This window comes from Culex pipiens, chromosome 3, assembly GCF_016801865.2.
Source record: "Culex pipiens pallens isolate TS chromosome 3, TS_CPP_V2, whole genome shotgun sequence".
In the NCBI taxonomy this organism is placed as follows: Eukaryota; Metazoa; Arthropoda; class Insecta; order Diptera; family Culicidae; genus Culex; species Culex pipiens.
Genome location: NC_068939.1, coordinates 34,293,590 through 34,310,183, shown reverse-complemented (window position 1 = coordinate 34,310,183; position 16,594 = coordinate 34,293,590). Strand labels below are relative to the sequence as shown.

The following is a 16,594-nucleotide window of genomic DNA, read 5'->3' as shown; positions in this document are numbered from 1 at the left end:
AAGTTTCAGTCGGATTAAAAAATACAAAAAAAAATCGAAGGACCGAAATCTGGGAGAACTGCTCAATTGTCTGCTCTATAACTTTGTAGAACATTGTTACACTTTAAAAAATAACCCTCCGTCACGAGATATCAAAAAACGGACCTCGGATTCGTGATCAGGGACAAAAGTTACCCCTCAGGACAAAGTTTCACGCAAATCGAAGAAGGGTCGGTCCCGATTTCGTGTGAGTTGGTAGAGAAATTGGGTCATTCCAGGTCGACTATGTACACTTTTGGACTCGACCTGCACCGATTTAGACTAAACTTGGAGGGAACGTTCATCTACCAATACTAAACAGAAATCCCAAGTTTGGTGCTGATTGCACCATCCCTCTATTTTTGACTATTTTTAATCATAACTTTGCAACAATTTGAGCAAAAAAATTTCTACAGGTTTAATTTTAAAGAAAATTGTCCAAGGAATTCGTTTTAACTCTTAAATGCCACCTTATATTATATTTTTACGTTTCAAAATTCAGTTTTGATCAATTCCTTATATATCCGTTCACCCAAAACTGGGAAGCGCTATTCCGAGAAAATAATGGCCTCGAGGTGAGAGTATAGTGGTACCATTTACGGACACAGAGAACACAGCTCAAGATGGGCGAAAGAATTATTCTCTTGAGGTTCATTTACAAAAAAGTTCATCCATCAAAACAAGAAAAAAACAAATGTCTATTGGAACTACGGGATTCGAACCAGAGGCCTTTGATATACTAATCCAATGACTTAACGGCCTCGTCCATCACAGCTTGGTGTTCATTGAGTGGTCAGATGTCGATGTTTCATTTTAATTTCTCTTTAAATATTTTTTTCGAAAAGATCGGTAAATTTCACGACTGTTTCATGTTTTAACATTGAACATTGATTTTGTGAAAAAAAAATTTGATTAAAAAATCTGCAATTTTTTTCCGTGTACTTATTTTTTTCTCAATAGTCCTCAACAATACCTACACTTTTGCCAAATTGATCAGAAAATTCACTCAAAAGTTACAGCTGTTTGAATATTTACGTACCATTTATGTATGGGTATCAGCCAAAATTGTATGGAGACTTGTATGGGTGAACCAATGACACAAAATAGCTTATTTGGTCATAGAGAAGGCCCCCACAAAGTTTGAGCCAAATCAAAAAATACAATAAAATCCATTTCTGGTTTTGGTGGAGAATTGCTTCATAGGAATGCATCTGTTCAAAGTTTCATCAAAATAAAAAAAATAGATGTCATGATTTTTTTTAGCAATTGGGAACATGTAAATTTGTTGAAGTCAGGTTGTTAAAAATGTAAATAAGAAATTTTTATTTTTGTTCACGAATGATTGAAAAATGAACTTTTTGCTGAAATGGTTTTCATCATACTCTTCGCGCTACAGCAATCAAACGAAAAAAATGCCATCACTTGCCAAAGCTTGCACCATGTCAGACATGTTTGCATCACTTTGCCCCAGACCAGCCCAATGAATTCCATTGGAAAACATCTCCTCATTTTCCCAAACATTCCCGGAACTCTTCCTCAAACCCCTTTTCACTTCCTCCTCCCATAATTTATGCTTTCCGTTCGACTTGATCGAGCATAAAATATCCGTTTGTATGTGTGTCTGTGTGTGTGTTTGTGTTTTCGTACACCTCAATGATAGTGCACCGCTTCTCACCGAAAAGTCCTTTTCAAGCACACACACACACGTGTCATCACATTCGTCGTCCCGAGCCAATGAATGAGAAAACAAACACTTATCGAGTTCGGTTGGTCGCTTTTTCCAAGCTCCCTCATAGTATACTCAGGGTCTGCCCGCCACCAAAACCCGATCCCCCGAGCCGAAATGATACTTCCGCTTCGACGCGGAAATTCCGGAATCCTTTCGTCGTCGTCGTCGTCATGATCCTCCTGCGCGCCCTAGTGTGTCTTCAGGCAAATAAGCCGCCGCCGCCGCCGCTGGCAACACTGCCTCTAATGCTTCCTCGCGGACGAAAGTGCTCGTTGGAAAACGGCGTATGTGTGTGTGTGGGAGGGAAAAACTTTGTCACATTTTGTCTATTTTTGGGCTGAAAGGGTGTTCGGGTTTCGGGGGGGAGGGCGGAAATGTCGGCAAAGTGGCAGGCAGGTGTGGAATGACACGGCGGTGCACAAAAACACCATAAAAGATTCACCGGGCGATCGATGGCTGAGTGTCGTGTAGGTGTGAAAGAGGAAAAGGCTGACGAAATTGCTGCGCCCAAACGGGGCGAGTCCATTCGGAAAGACGGGAGAAAGTTGCACGACCGTGTATATTTAGATAAATTTTTGAGCAATGAAAAAAGTATTCAAAAGTGAGATTAAAATCAGTGTGAAAAAATCCTAATCAAAAACAATCCAATAAGCATTTTTGTGCATTATCCTAAGTGTCCTTTTTCAAAAAAGGTGGCTTTTGTATGCGATTATACTATCGGATTTTTTTGTAATGTGTATTTGTTGTCAATTTAAATTCTGACCCCAATGTCACTTTGATTTTTGTAAACCCAAAACTGGCAGCGCTTGGCAGCGCTAGTCCGAGAGAATGATGGTCTCGAGTCGAGAGAATAGTGGTACCATTCACGGACGCAGAGAACACAGCTCGAGATGGGCGATAGAACTATTCTCTCGAGGTTCATTTGCAAAAAAAGTTCATCCGTCAAACAAAAAACCAAAAGTGTCGACAACGGGAATCGAACCAGAGACCTTTGACAAACCAATCCAATGACTTAGCTGCCTCGACCACCACAGCTTGGTGACCAAGGAGAAGTCAGAAGTCGATGTATGACACTTGTTGGAGATTTATTGATTCAACTAACGAATGAACTCATTTGTTATGATGGTGTGAGTTGGTACCATTATAGAGGAGAAAAGCAACTCGCGACAAAATTTTGAGGCTAGGAATTTTGACAGGTATGATTTTCATAAAGTATTCGCCTCCTTTTCTCTCCCACAGAAAACCTGGGAACGAGGTAGCTGTCAAACTAGGCCAAAATGTTAAAGTCACTCACAAAATGAACTTTGAGTGATTTGAGTTCATTTCTGACGTCACGATTTTCTCCTCTATTACAACAACAAAAATTTTAGAAATGGGTGTCACACCCCTTTAAAAAATATTTAGAAGCATTTTGGCACTGAGCCCTCAATAAATTTTGAGAGAACGATTATCTCGATTCTGAATTTTGGGTGTATTTACATAAAAAAATGAATTTGGATTTCCCTATTAATGTGACAAGACTTGTTTTTCTCAACGTTATCACAACAATGCAAAAACTCAATCACATTAAAAATAATAAGCTTAAAATATTCGGTACTTTTACAAAGTTTTGTGAATCGAACTACATCATTAAAGCCTCTAAAAAATAATGAAGTACATAATAGGTAGAAAATTTAAGATGTACGCGACTCCAACTCTGATACCAGGTCCCCAAAGATACACGACTCCACCGACTCCGACTCCGACTCCAACTCTGACTCCACAGCCCTGTTTGTAACAATGTTAACCAATTGGATAGGTGTAAAATGCATTTTAAAACACTTATTTTCATTCATAGGTTGAAACCATGGCTCGTAATTTAAATGTTTATATTTTTTTAAATTTTGGAAAACTATCAAAAATCATAAATATGTGAGAAATTATGGTAATAATCATCAGCAAATGGTGACAGATTTTGTGTCAAAACCAAAAAGAAAATGATGAATTTTCATCAGTTTTTGGTGAATATTCATCAGGTTCACATTTTTGGACATTTTTTCGGTAATATTACTCAAAAAAGATTAATATTCAACCATCCATATTTTCAACATTCAAAAATCCAACTTTTTTTAGCTGTATACCTTCAAAAAAAATTGATTTCTTTTGTTTTGTTTTATAAAAAAGGCACCCCTGATGAAAATATTTTTAAAAGTTTTCAAAATGTCTTACAATTATCGTTCGGAAAATTTAAATTCGAGCAATAAATGTATACTTTACATCCCTACAATGATTTAAAATCGTTGAAAATTATTTTTTCTGTGCGACACCTACACAGAAAAAAAATGATGATAATATTAATCGAGAAATAGAGACAGATTTTGTGCCAAAAAATGATAAATTTTACCTTATCAAATGATGAATTTTCATCAGTTTTTAATGAATATTCATCAGGTTCACATTTTTACACATTTTTTTATGTAATATTACTCAAAAAAGAAGTAATATTCAAACTACCACATTTTCAACATTCCAAATTCAATCATTTTTTTGACACAAAATCTGTCACCATTTCCAGATGAATATTACTATCATTTTTTTTTCTGTGTATTTAATAAGCGTATAATTTTCATTTGACGATTTCTCGGAAACATTGGATCTGGTTTTCAACGTCAAAACAGTAATTTTTTGCTTAGGTGATCTTTTCATTGATTTTTTTTTAAATTTCAAATTTTGTTTTAATTATGAAATAAGGAAAATTTTCTATTTGGAACACAGAAAAAAAATGATGGTAATATTCATCAGGAAATAACGACACATTTTGTGTAAAAAAAGAATAATTTTACTCCTGAAAATGATGAATTATCAAAAGTTCACATTTTTACACATTTTTTAATGTAATATTACTCAAAAAACAGGTAATATTCAACCTACAAAATATTCAACATTCCAAAATTAATTTTTTTTTTCTGGGTAGACCTTTTCAATAGTTGAGTTCAATTTTATTTTTTTTTAAATTATTTGTATTGAAAAGATAAAAAAAATCAGGCCAATTCACAGGAAAAAAAGTATGGGAGTATAAAATTTTGGTTGGTGTATCTGATGAAAATTTATCACAAACTGATGATTATTGATGAATTCAAGAAAATATTACTCATTTTTATTTTGACACAAAATTTGTCACCATTTCCTGATAAATATTACCATTATTTTTCCTGTGTAGTATCCGAGATATCTTTAATTAAAAATTACAGGCTTATTAGGTTCTAAGTATTACCTAAAAATAAAAATAATTTTCATCGATTCCAAAATCCCAATTCAATTCAGGTCCATTACCCATACATATTTTTTTTTTTGCTTTTTTTGTGTTTTTGAGTTCCGTCACGGTGTATTTTTTCTAGACCTCAAAGATAAAAAAATTGGTATGTCTGATATTTGACACCATGAAAAAAGGGCTCTTTCCCGACATTTTGTGGGGTATACCAAAATATTTCGTCGGGGGGTCTAGAGTAACTTTTTTTTTGAAGATTAATTTTCGATTTTATGGTATATTTGTTCAAAAAAATTACAGAAAATCCGTGCATTCGATTTAATATCACTCAAATTTCTTATGAATATGCCTTGGGGACTCTAACCAACATTCGACCCATATTTGACCTCCACCAAAAAAAAATCGAACCAAATTTAGCAGATTTCTAAAATTTTTTGAAATTGCTCCAAAATCCAAGCTTGAAACCCCGAAACGACCGAAAGTAAATCTTTTCTTTGTACAATTTGTCATGAAAATACAGCAACACATTGCCTGGATACGAATTTGAGCATTAAACAATGCAAAACATGGATTATTTAATAAATAAGCTGTTTATTACCCAATAGGCTCCGAAAATTATTTTTTCAATCCTCTGCCACATCATACTATTACATTTTAAAACATTTTAGAATCAATCACATTGTAGAGAACAGTTTTCTGAACAAGTTCCATAAAAAAGTATCAGTTTTGGTTCAATACAAGCAGAGATATGCAAAATTTCCTGAAATAAATAGTGCCTTTCTACAAAATTTCTTAATTTAATTACCGTAAACCGGGGTGACTTTGATAGGATTTCAATTTGTTTTTAGAATATTTTCCAACAGGTAAGGTTTTTCTCAAGATTATTATTTTTAAAACATGTACTGGGGTAGGCCACACAAAGTCCATGCGCTATTTTGGAAAAAAAAGTTTTTTCAATAGTGTTTAGAAAAATAGTTACGTTAAAAATTCTTGGTTTTAATTCCGGGGTGACTTTGATAGTCATAGTTTTTCTTGTTAAAATCATATTTAAGATGTTCAAACTTTATTTGTACGTTAAATGTACCATCACTAAAGTAGCTGATATAGTTTGTAAGAAAAAAATCAATGTTTATATTAAGTTAACTAAGTTTATAAGCTTTTTAACAAAATACATATAAATTTTAGGTAAAATTGTTAAAAAGTCGAAATTTTGCCTGAAATTTGTTAAAAATAGTTTTGTTGATAAAATTATCGATTTATATTGCATTTTAAACTGAATTTGAAGCACGAATCACAAGTTTTCACATTTTACAGAAATTTGTTCAACTGAATTTGCCTATAAATTTGGAGATTTTATTTAATTGTGTTTCAAAAACACATATTATTTATTATTTACAAACTTATTTAACCTTCTCCTAGTGGAAAATTGTCCAAAGAATCCGAAAATGCATTCCGTTTTCCGATTAAAATCATGTTCATTGAGAAAGTCATGACACTTTGAGAAGTTTAAAATAATGACTTTCATCCACATTTTCTTAACTATAGTTAACTAACTTTATAAACTTTTCAAAAATTTATGAAAAGTTCTTCATGAGGTACTTTGAACACTTCTCTACCACGGTCAGTATGTTTCTGAACCATTCCTTACGTATTTTAATTGTACTGCAAACCTATCAAAGTCACCCCGGCTATCAAAGTCACCCCGTTTTACGGTACCTTTCACATTATGGGCAAAATATTATCACCATAAAAAATATCTAAGTAGGCAGTGCCCATCATGTTAAAGGTAATTAATTTAAGAAATTTTGGAGAAAGGCATTATTTATTTCAGGAAATTCGGCATATTTCTACTTGTATTGAACCAAAACTGATACTTTTTTAGAAAAAATAAATCTTAAATAAAACACAATATTTTTATCTCATTTGCATGGACTAGCACTAATTTCCATTGACACCGTCAATTGTGTACCATTTTCACCTGCCAGAAGCAAGGACTGATAAAAGCGGGGTCAGTATGTTGTTTCTATTTTCGTGCTGTTCAACACTATCAATGCGAATCTCGAGTGCAGTTATAGTGGCAAAATCACAACCTGGCGTTGCCTTCGGCTTTGCGATTTGATGACAAGCAATAGTGCACAACTCCTAACTTTGAATTGCGTTGAAACTTGGCAAGGAAAAATTAAAACTTAAAACAATTTTGAAAAAAAAAAATTCAGCAAAGAGGGCACTACCAGTGTTTGCTTCCAGTGAAACCATGGATTTAAATTATGAAAGGTGACAAAAACAGCGCTGACACACCCCGCCGGACGATCGACAGCACGGAAGCAAGTGTCGAGATTGAAATCGGAACATGGCTGGGGCCGTCGGAAAAACGGTTATGGCAAATGGCCCCGCTGGCTGGCTGTTTTTCGGGATTGACGCGAGGTTGACAAACTGATTCGAAACGGGAAAAGCTTGACACTTGTGTAGATTGGTTTCAATTTTAGTGGGAGGTGTGTGTGTGTGTGTCACACGGGTTATATACTCCCATGTACAGCTTTGAAGGTTGATTTATTGACTTTTCTGAGAATGCATTTACAATTTGGATCAATTTAGTTGTTCATAACAAGTTGGATTTCCTTGTCATGTCAGCTACATAAATTTGGATCAACCAGAAATCATCAACTGTTCCATGTCAAAATAAACTCAAAACAAAATTTGTATATTTGACAATTAAACTCTTTGATAATAAAGGTTCAATCAATACAATCAAATTATTAATTCATGCACGGAAAGAAGGTTTATCGTGAATCTTACTAATTTTCGGTTAAAAACCCTAAAAAAATTGGTTGTTTTTCCAACCACGATTTTTTTTAGCTGGAAATCCTAAAAAAAATTCCTGGATTTGACAGCCAGATCCAGGTCCTAAAAATGGTAAATCTAGCTAAATTTTTAGTAAATTTTACTAATTTGCAAGCTGGAAAAATGCTGTCAGTCTCAAAAGCTGTATGTTTTGAGAAGGTCTGTTAGCTATTTTAGCTAGATTTTATGGTATTCTTGCGCGTTTTCTAGTTAGGGGAAATCTACCCATTTTAATCCTAATAAGCGGTCGTGTTTGAATGATGCTGGATAATCTAGAGTCTCCCTTGAATTTTACTAAAACCAAGTACACCAACGAGTAGAGCAAGTTTTTGTGAACATTTCTGTTTATTTTCACTTTCACTAAAAGTTATTCTATTTCTTTACCAAGCATTTAACAAAAAAAAATTCCCAAGGGTATTCTAATCGAGGCGAATGCATTGGGCCACGCCCATTTTTCTAATATCGGCTTAGTTCCTTTTTCTTCCAACACTCTGTCGAGTGTTGCCATTTGCGCTGACAGTTCAAACGAACACTCACGAAAAGTGGCATTTATAGGGAAAGTTTCCTGGCATCGCTGGCTGTGCTGCTGGTGGTGTTGACGACCAGCCTTTGTTCTTTTTTGCCTTCGTCTCTCGCTCGGTTTTCTTCAGCCTTCGATTTGAATGCAAAGTGAAAATTGAAACGTCAAACGACTTGGCGCGTTTGTTTTTTTGATGGCGCTTGCTAATTTATTACATATTTCGGGATTATTCTTCAAGTGAGTGACTAAGTAACGGTCAAAAGAACATGTTGCCGGTAGTTGGAAGCAATTTCATATCTTAAGCGCCGTGAAAAAGTAAGCGAAAGTGAAAAGTTAATTTTGGCGATATTCATTAAGCGCTTGAGGGATTCTCGTGTGTGTCACTGTGTGTGCCAACAAAATGATGAGAAGTGGTCTCGCAAAATACAAATTATGATCAAAAGTGCATTAAATGTGATCTTTTTGGCCAGTAAGTGGCATACATTTGCGTGCTTACTCGAGGCGGTGCTGTTGCTGGTAAGTTTATAGCCCAAATAGTATTTTTGGAGCTTTAATCGAGCATCAAACTCTCCATATGACGAAGATAGGTGTTTGATTGGAAAGGGTAGATTTCCCCTAGTCCAGCAATTTTTTTTACTGTTTCAACCATTTTCTTTGGAATAATTTTCAAAATTTTCCATTAATGCCACCACAGCGGAAACCTTTTACCCAGCCTCTTGGCTGGTATAGCTAGCTTTTTTGCTGTTTTTGCATGCATTTTGGTTAGTCTTACTAGTTTTTTTAGCAAGATTTCAAAAAAAAATCATTTTTGCCCAAAAAGCTGCTCGTATTTACCCAGCCTTTTGGCTGGTTTAGCTTGTTTTTTCGTTGTTCTTGCTAGGTTTTTTGGTTAGTTAAGCTAATTTAGCGATTATTCACACTAGTTTTTTAAAAATAATTTTCCAAAAAAAAGGCGTTTCTGAGTTTTAAGACTAAATAAGTGCTTTGGCCTAAGTACTATTACACGGTTCAATTGCAATTTACCTCCAATTTTTGCGGTCCAAATTTTCATCCTTTTCTCACGCGCTCAGCTAAACTCTGGTGATCCAACGTACTGCGAAGAGGAGCAGGAACCAGGTTCGTTAAAGATTTGGGCGGATTTGGCGGACGCAGCTCCAGCCCGTGGTGGATTCAGAGGAGGATTTGGTTCTCGCGACGGTGCCGGTGATGGCAAGATCCGCACCCATGGAGGATATGTACCTGATGTACTCGCTCACGATCAAAGAGTTCGAGATCATCGATATCTCCATGAGCCGCTCGCTCAAGGACGAAGTGCTGAAGATCATGCCCGTCCAGAAGTAGACCCGTGCCGGTCAGCGTACCCCCTTCAAGGCGTTCATCGCCATCGGTGACTCCAACGGCCACATCGGTCTCGGCGTCAAGTGCAGCAAGGAAGTGGCCACCGCCATCCGTGGTGCCATCATCCTGGCCAAGCTGTCGGTCATGCCGGTTCGCCGTGGTTATTGGAGTAACAAGATCGGCAAGCCCCACACCGTGCCCTGCAAGATCTTCGGCAAGTGCGGTCCGCTCCTGGTGCGCCTCATCCCGGTTGCCAGTGCCAGGTTCGAAGACTGTTACGCTTCTTACAAAAGTTATGTGCGGATATTTGGAAACGATGGTGGAGAGGGAAAAACATCAATCTTTACATAAAACAACAAATTACAAATTACAAGTAAAGCGTTATACCCCGTTCGCACGGGCGAGTTATAGCCGGTTATAAGACCAAAAGTGGTTATAACTCTTAAAACCGGCTATAACTCGGGTTTTGCCCATACAACGATCTGTCAGATTAAAACCGGTTATAAGAGTTAAGCTAAGAACAAGATTGTCCGTTCGACGCAGTGGTGAACGCAGAACGCTGTGCCAGTTCGATTTTTCCATCAACTGTCAGTCGAACAATCTGCAGGGGTTGCTTTGTTCAATGGTCGATGACTGGCAGGCTATGATGACAGGCGCAACATTTTGCGTTTGCGTTCAGGCCTGACGGACAATCTTGTTCTTACCTTTATAACCAAGTTAAAACTGCTCGAAAAGTGAATTCGAGTGCTTGAAACTCAAAGTAGGCTTTGGAAAAAGTTGCAAAAGTTTTAACATTGACAGAAATATTACAACTTATTTTTCTGTTTGTTTTCTAAAAAATACGCCAGCGTATCGGAACGTCCCAATTCCATAGAGCGGACGGAGCGCGGTAACAAGGAACTTGGAATTGAACTCGGGTTCAAACGAATTTGGTTTGAATTTTTTGTTTTTTGGCTGAGATAATCAATTTGGAAGCATTTTCTTGATTCGATACGCACTTGCAGATTTCACCCTGGAATTTGCTTGGATATTGCTCGCGGATTCAGCCCAAAACCATTCTGGAGTCTGGAGATCGCATTGTGTATGTCGCTGATTGACAAAATATGGTGACCGTCTATGATTCTCAAAAAAAGCCAGCACCTGAATCATGAGGTTGGCATTTCCTGGTGTGTCTCGCGCGGTCCAATGACTTGAGGATTTGGCGCATCCTGGCAGGAATGACTGGGTCCTCTGGCTCACGTGCTTAAGCGAGGTACGCTACGTACTTGATGCTCTGCTGCTGTTGCTGGTGACTCGCAGTGCTACTCCTATTGCTCGGAGGATGGACGCCGACGCAGACAACGCTGCCGGCCGATTCTCGCGATCACGCGTGTGCAGAATTCCTACGCTGGTGGTACTTCGCTGCGACACGTGGCACTCGAGCTTGCACTTCAACTAGCTAGGAGATTTGACGCGTCTCCTACGGACGACTCACCTGTCGATCAACGTCGGACTGCTCGCCAGTGATGCTGGTTGGTAACTGCTGGGTCCAATGGCTCACGTGCGTTGGCGGGTACGAGCTATAGGTACCGGCTACGTGTCGCGAGTCGGACGGGTTGGATGCTGACGAACATCGATAGTGGTCCAGTGGATTAAGATCGAACACGAAGACCTCTACGGATAATACCACTTGACGGTGGGGACGTCTCAGTGGATCATCGAGGATGGTCGTCGACAACCGCATCCCGTGGCTCGGAGGGGATAGTTTGGCGTCCTGAGGACACTCTGTGGACCCTGGCGTTAGCTGTGCGAGCTTGCTTGGCATCGGAATTTTCGATCATGTTGAAAACGACGCCCCTGATAATATCATCCAGATTGAGGAGGCTCTTATGGCAAACCGTGCTAATCGGTCAACTGTTCCTGATGTTTTCAAGGCGGATCTTTGCCTGTTAAAATCGGACCAGGCGTTCGTCCATGGCTCGCATACGTGCGTGACCCGCTGGTACTGCTATTTCGTATGCGACTCTGAGCTGGTGAACGACCATGAGTGACACAGCACGCGTACCCGGCCATGAAAGTGTATTGAGGCAAGGATCGGATTGATTGACCAAGGATTGAATTTTCATGGAGTGGCAGCCGCCTTCTATTCGATTTGTTCTTTTAAAATTCTATAATAAAGAATGATAAGGGGCTGTTGGGGGGGGAGAGGGTGGGGAGGTCTTAGAGATGACACTATTTCGCAATGTTCCTAGGGTGACTCGAAATTCTTGCCTTCCTAGCGAATATTGATCACGGTGATACTGCCGGTGATCTCATTGTCCTCAAGGCTGCGCTTCAAAATCTTCAACGCAGTGAGTCTCAAGGTGAGAACAAGATTATCCGTTCAACGCAGCACTTTGCGCCAGTTCGATTTTCCCATGATCTGTCAGGCGAACAATCTACAAGGAATGCTAGCCGCAAAGTTCTGCGTTCGCCACTGCGTCGAACGGATAATCTTGTTGTTAGCTTTATTTGCGTTCGACGCAGTACTTCAATGGACACCCCGAACGGAGCAAATATAGCGGTTTCCGGTAATCTTAACATGTTATAAAAGCAATTCTAATTTAAGCACGAACACGTGTTCGTTGTTGTCTTAGTTGCCTTCTTCAATGTAGATGCTCTCAGGGATGTCCAGCGGAGGACTTGGGATCTGGCTCCAGCAGACCGGAAACCTTCAGTAAAGTCCATGACGGAACTACTAAAAAATTAAACTCGTGGAAATGACCCAGTTCAGTGCGTTCTAGATAATCCCGGTTTTCGGAGATGCTTTCAGCGTTAACAGTCGGATCGTTCGTACGCCCCCCTTTCCCCCATTTTGTTTTTAATCAAGTGTAGACTATCGCATACATCTCCCCACTCCCCCTCAAACGACTCCTAGACTTTATGAGACTTTTTCATGCGATCGGTATAAATTTTATCGGTTGTTTTTTTTCGAGTCCCATCATGGCCATGTTCAGTCGGACTATGCATCTGGATATAGTGCTTGTCGAGGTAAATTCGTTTAAATTTTCATCTCCAGAAGCGAGACCTCTTCCAAGTCCTCATCTAATTCTTGCCCGCAGCAAAGATCATCTAAATCGCTGAAAAGAGACAACCCGTTGAACAAAATTTCGCGCCGTTTAATTTGCCGTTTTGCAATCTTCTAGAACTCACATTCTTTCTGCTTCATGCGTACTTCCGGGAGTGCCACAAGCGTATGTTCCGGGACCGCAAACTAGCGCGTAGCAGGTACACGGAAGGGATTAAGTCCGGTGCCAGATTGAATTACCGTGGCCACGAAGCCAGAACACCAACGATGACATCCGAGCAAATTAAAAATAATCACAGCTTGCTGTGATCTGTCAAAATAGTTAAAACCGTTAAAACCTCCTCCGCTCGTGCGAACGGTTTGGTTTTAACTTGGTTATAACTTATAACCATTTCGTTAAAACCGGCTATAACTCGCCCGTGCGACAATTTGACAATTTGACAATTTGACAATTTGACAATTTGACAATTTGACAATTTGACAATTTGACAATTTGACAATTTGACAATTTGACAATTTGACAATTTGACAATTTGACAATTTGACAATTTGACAATTTGACATAACAATTAAAGAAAACAGTAAATTCTTCAATTGTTCAATCTGTTTGAGTCATGTCACTCCTGGACCACACTGCTAAGTGAATTTGTACTGATCGGCGGTACAAATGAAGCACGCATACTTGTGCACAGCACTGACGTGTGAGATACAACTGCCCTCCGAGTGTTTACGTTCTTGGTCAAAGAAAATGAAACATTTCGACATTTTCCTGTGATGGTGTGTGTGAATTTTCGAGACCGTTCAAGTCGTGAGGGATTTCCGCGCGATTTCAGCGTTGTTCCACACAGCTCAAATTGGGAGGGCCACCCTCACGGATTCCTCGTTTGCGTGTACACAGAAAAAAAATGATGGTAATATTCATCAGGAAATAGTGACAGATTTTGTGCCAAAACATGATAAATTTTACCTCATCAAATGATGAATTTTCATCAGTTTTTAATGAATATTCATCAGGTTCACATTTTTACACATTTTTTATGTAATATTACTCAAAAAAGAAGTAATATTCAAACTACCACATTTTCAACATTCGAAATTTAATCAATTTTTGACACAAAATCTGTCACCATTTCCAGATGAATATTACTATCATTTTTTTCTGTGTATTTAATAAGCGTATAATTTTCATTTGACGATTTCTCGGAAACATTGGATCTGATTTTCAACGTCAAAACAGTAAATTTTTGCTAAGGTGATCTTTTCATTGATTTTTTTTTTAAATTTCAAATTTTGTTTTAATTATGAAATAAGGAAAATTTTCTATTTCGAACACAGAAAAAAAATGTTGGTAATATTCATCAGGAAATAACGACACATTTTGTGTAAAAAAAAAGAATAATTTTACTCCAGAAAATGATGAATTATCAAAAGTTTTTGATGAATATTCATCAGGTTCACATTTTTACACATTTTTTAATGTAATATTACTCAAAAAACAGGTAATATTCAACCTACAAAATTTTCAACATTCCAAAATTATTTTTTTTTTCTGGGTAGACCTTTTCAATAGTTGAGTTTAATTTTATTTTTTTAAATTATTTGTAATGAAAAGATAAAAAAAAATCAGGCCAATTCACAGGAAAAAAAGTATGGGAGTATGAAATTTTGGTTGGTGTATCTGATAAAAATTTATCACAAACTGGTGATTATTGATGAATTCAAGAAAATATTACTCATTTTTATTTTGACACAAAATTTGTCACCATTTCCTGATAAATATTACCATTATTTTTCCTGTGTAGTATCCGAGATATCTTTAATTAAAGATTACAGGCTTATTAGGTTCTAAGTATTACCTAAAAATAAAAATAATTTTCATCGATTCCAAAATCCCAATTCAGGTCCATTACCCATACATATATTTTTTTGCTTTTTTTTTTTTTGGTGTTTTTGAGTTCCGTCACGGTGTATTTTTTCGAGACCTCAAAGATAAAAAAATTTGGTATGTCTGATATTTGGCACCGTGAAAAAAGGGCTCTTTCCCGACATTTTGTGGGGTATACCAAAATATTTCGCCGGGGGGTCTAGAGTAACTTTTTTTTGAAGATTATTTTTCGATTTTATGGTATATTTGTCCAAAAAAATTACAGAAAATCCGTGCATTCGATTTAATATCACTCAAATTTCTTATGAATATGCCTTGGGGACTCTAACCAACATTTGACCCATATTTGACCTCCACCAAAAAAAATTTAGCAGATTTCTAAAATTCTTTGAAATTACTCAAAAATCCAAGCTTGAAACCCCGATACGACCAAAAGTAAATCTTTTCTTTGTACAATTTGTCATGAAAATACAGCAACACATTGCCTGGATACGAATTTGAGCATTAAACAATGCAAAACATGGATTATTTAATAAATAAGCTGTTTATTACCCAATAGGCTCCGAAAATTATTTTTCCAATCCTCTGCCACATCATACTATTACATTTTAAAACATTTTAGAATCAATCACATTGTAGAGAACAGTTTTCTGAACAAGTTCCATAAAAAAGTATCAGTTTTGGTTCAATACAAGCAGAGATATGCCAAATTTCCTGAAATAAATAGTGCCTTTCTACAAAATTTCTTAATTTAATTACCTTTCACATTATGGGCACTGCCTACTGAGTTTTGTAATGAATGCTATAGAATAATTTTCATGAATTTAGTTGTTTCAATAAAATATTATCACCATAAAAAATATCTAAGTAGGCAGTGCCCATCATGTTAAAGGTAATTAATTTAAGAAATTTTGGAGAAAATCACTATTTATTTCAGGAAATTCGGCATATTTCTACTTGTATTGAACCAAAACTGATACTTTTTTAGAAAAAATAAATCTTAAATAAAACACAATATATTTATCACATTTGCATGGACTAGCACTAATTTCCATTGACACCGTCAATTGTGTACCATTTTCACCTGCCAGAAGCAAGGACTGATAAAAGCAGGGTCAGTATGTTGTTTCTATTTTCGTGCTGTTCAACACTATCAATGCGAATCTCGAGTGCAGTTATGTATGTATGTATGTATGATCCCCATACCCGCAGGCAACTTGGTCCTGGAACACATGTGAGCGCTAGGTGAACAATTCGATCATCTTTTACTCCGTAATCTGTACACCCACGTGCATAAGTTTTTTTGCACGAATTTTAGTGCTACAAATACCGGCGCATTTATCAAAATGTTTTCCCTCTTCCCTCCCCAAGCGCCAGAAATTTGTAGCGGGTGTAGGGACACTTCGCATAGACGCCCTTGCTCCCATCACGTCACTGAGGGTATGGAGCGACGAGAAATTAATAAGCATGCCCCCTCAGTCGAACCTTCATTAGAGAAGCAGGCAATCCACAACTCACAGCGAACGACCGAGGGAACACCCTACCGCGTATATAATAAGATTGGCGTGGTTTGTCTTTAATGAGTTGTAAATATGTCAGAATGAGTGAAAGAATTGCCTGTATTAAAAAGGAAAGGTCTCACCAAACAACGGAGTCTTCAGAAAATTTTCATCTCTTCAATTTTGATGTTCGTGGAAAAACATTGAAAAGCTTCATTCTTGAGTTGTTCCGATTCCCCGTCCGTAGTATTTTCCCGCAGTCCTTCCGAAATGTTCCTGTCAGACAGCTCCATACTCTTGTACACGTTGGCCAGCTTCTGCTGGGCCTCCTCAAGGGTCGAGAAGATCTTGGACCAGAACTTGATGGCTATCGGCATCCGGCAGAAAGCTGTTCCAAACGCGAACGTAGACAATCCCCTACCGGCGTAGACGAAGTACTTTTCTTCTCTTCCAACGGGCGCGCACCGGGTT

The 16,594-nt window shown here is 37.6% G+C and overlaps 1 pseudogene; it reads left to right on the top strand.

Moving 5' to 3' along the window:
* The first annotated feature begins 582 nt into the window (after positions 1-582).
* Positions 583-11,131, top strand: LOC120430244 (40S ribosomal protein S2-like; annotated as a pseudogene).
* Positions 11,132-16,594: the final 5,463 nt, after the last annotated feature.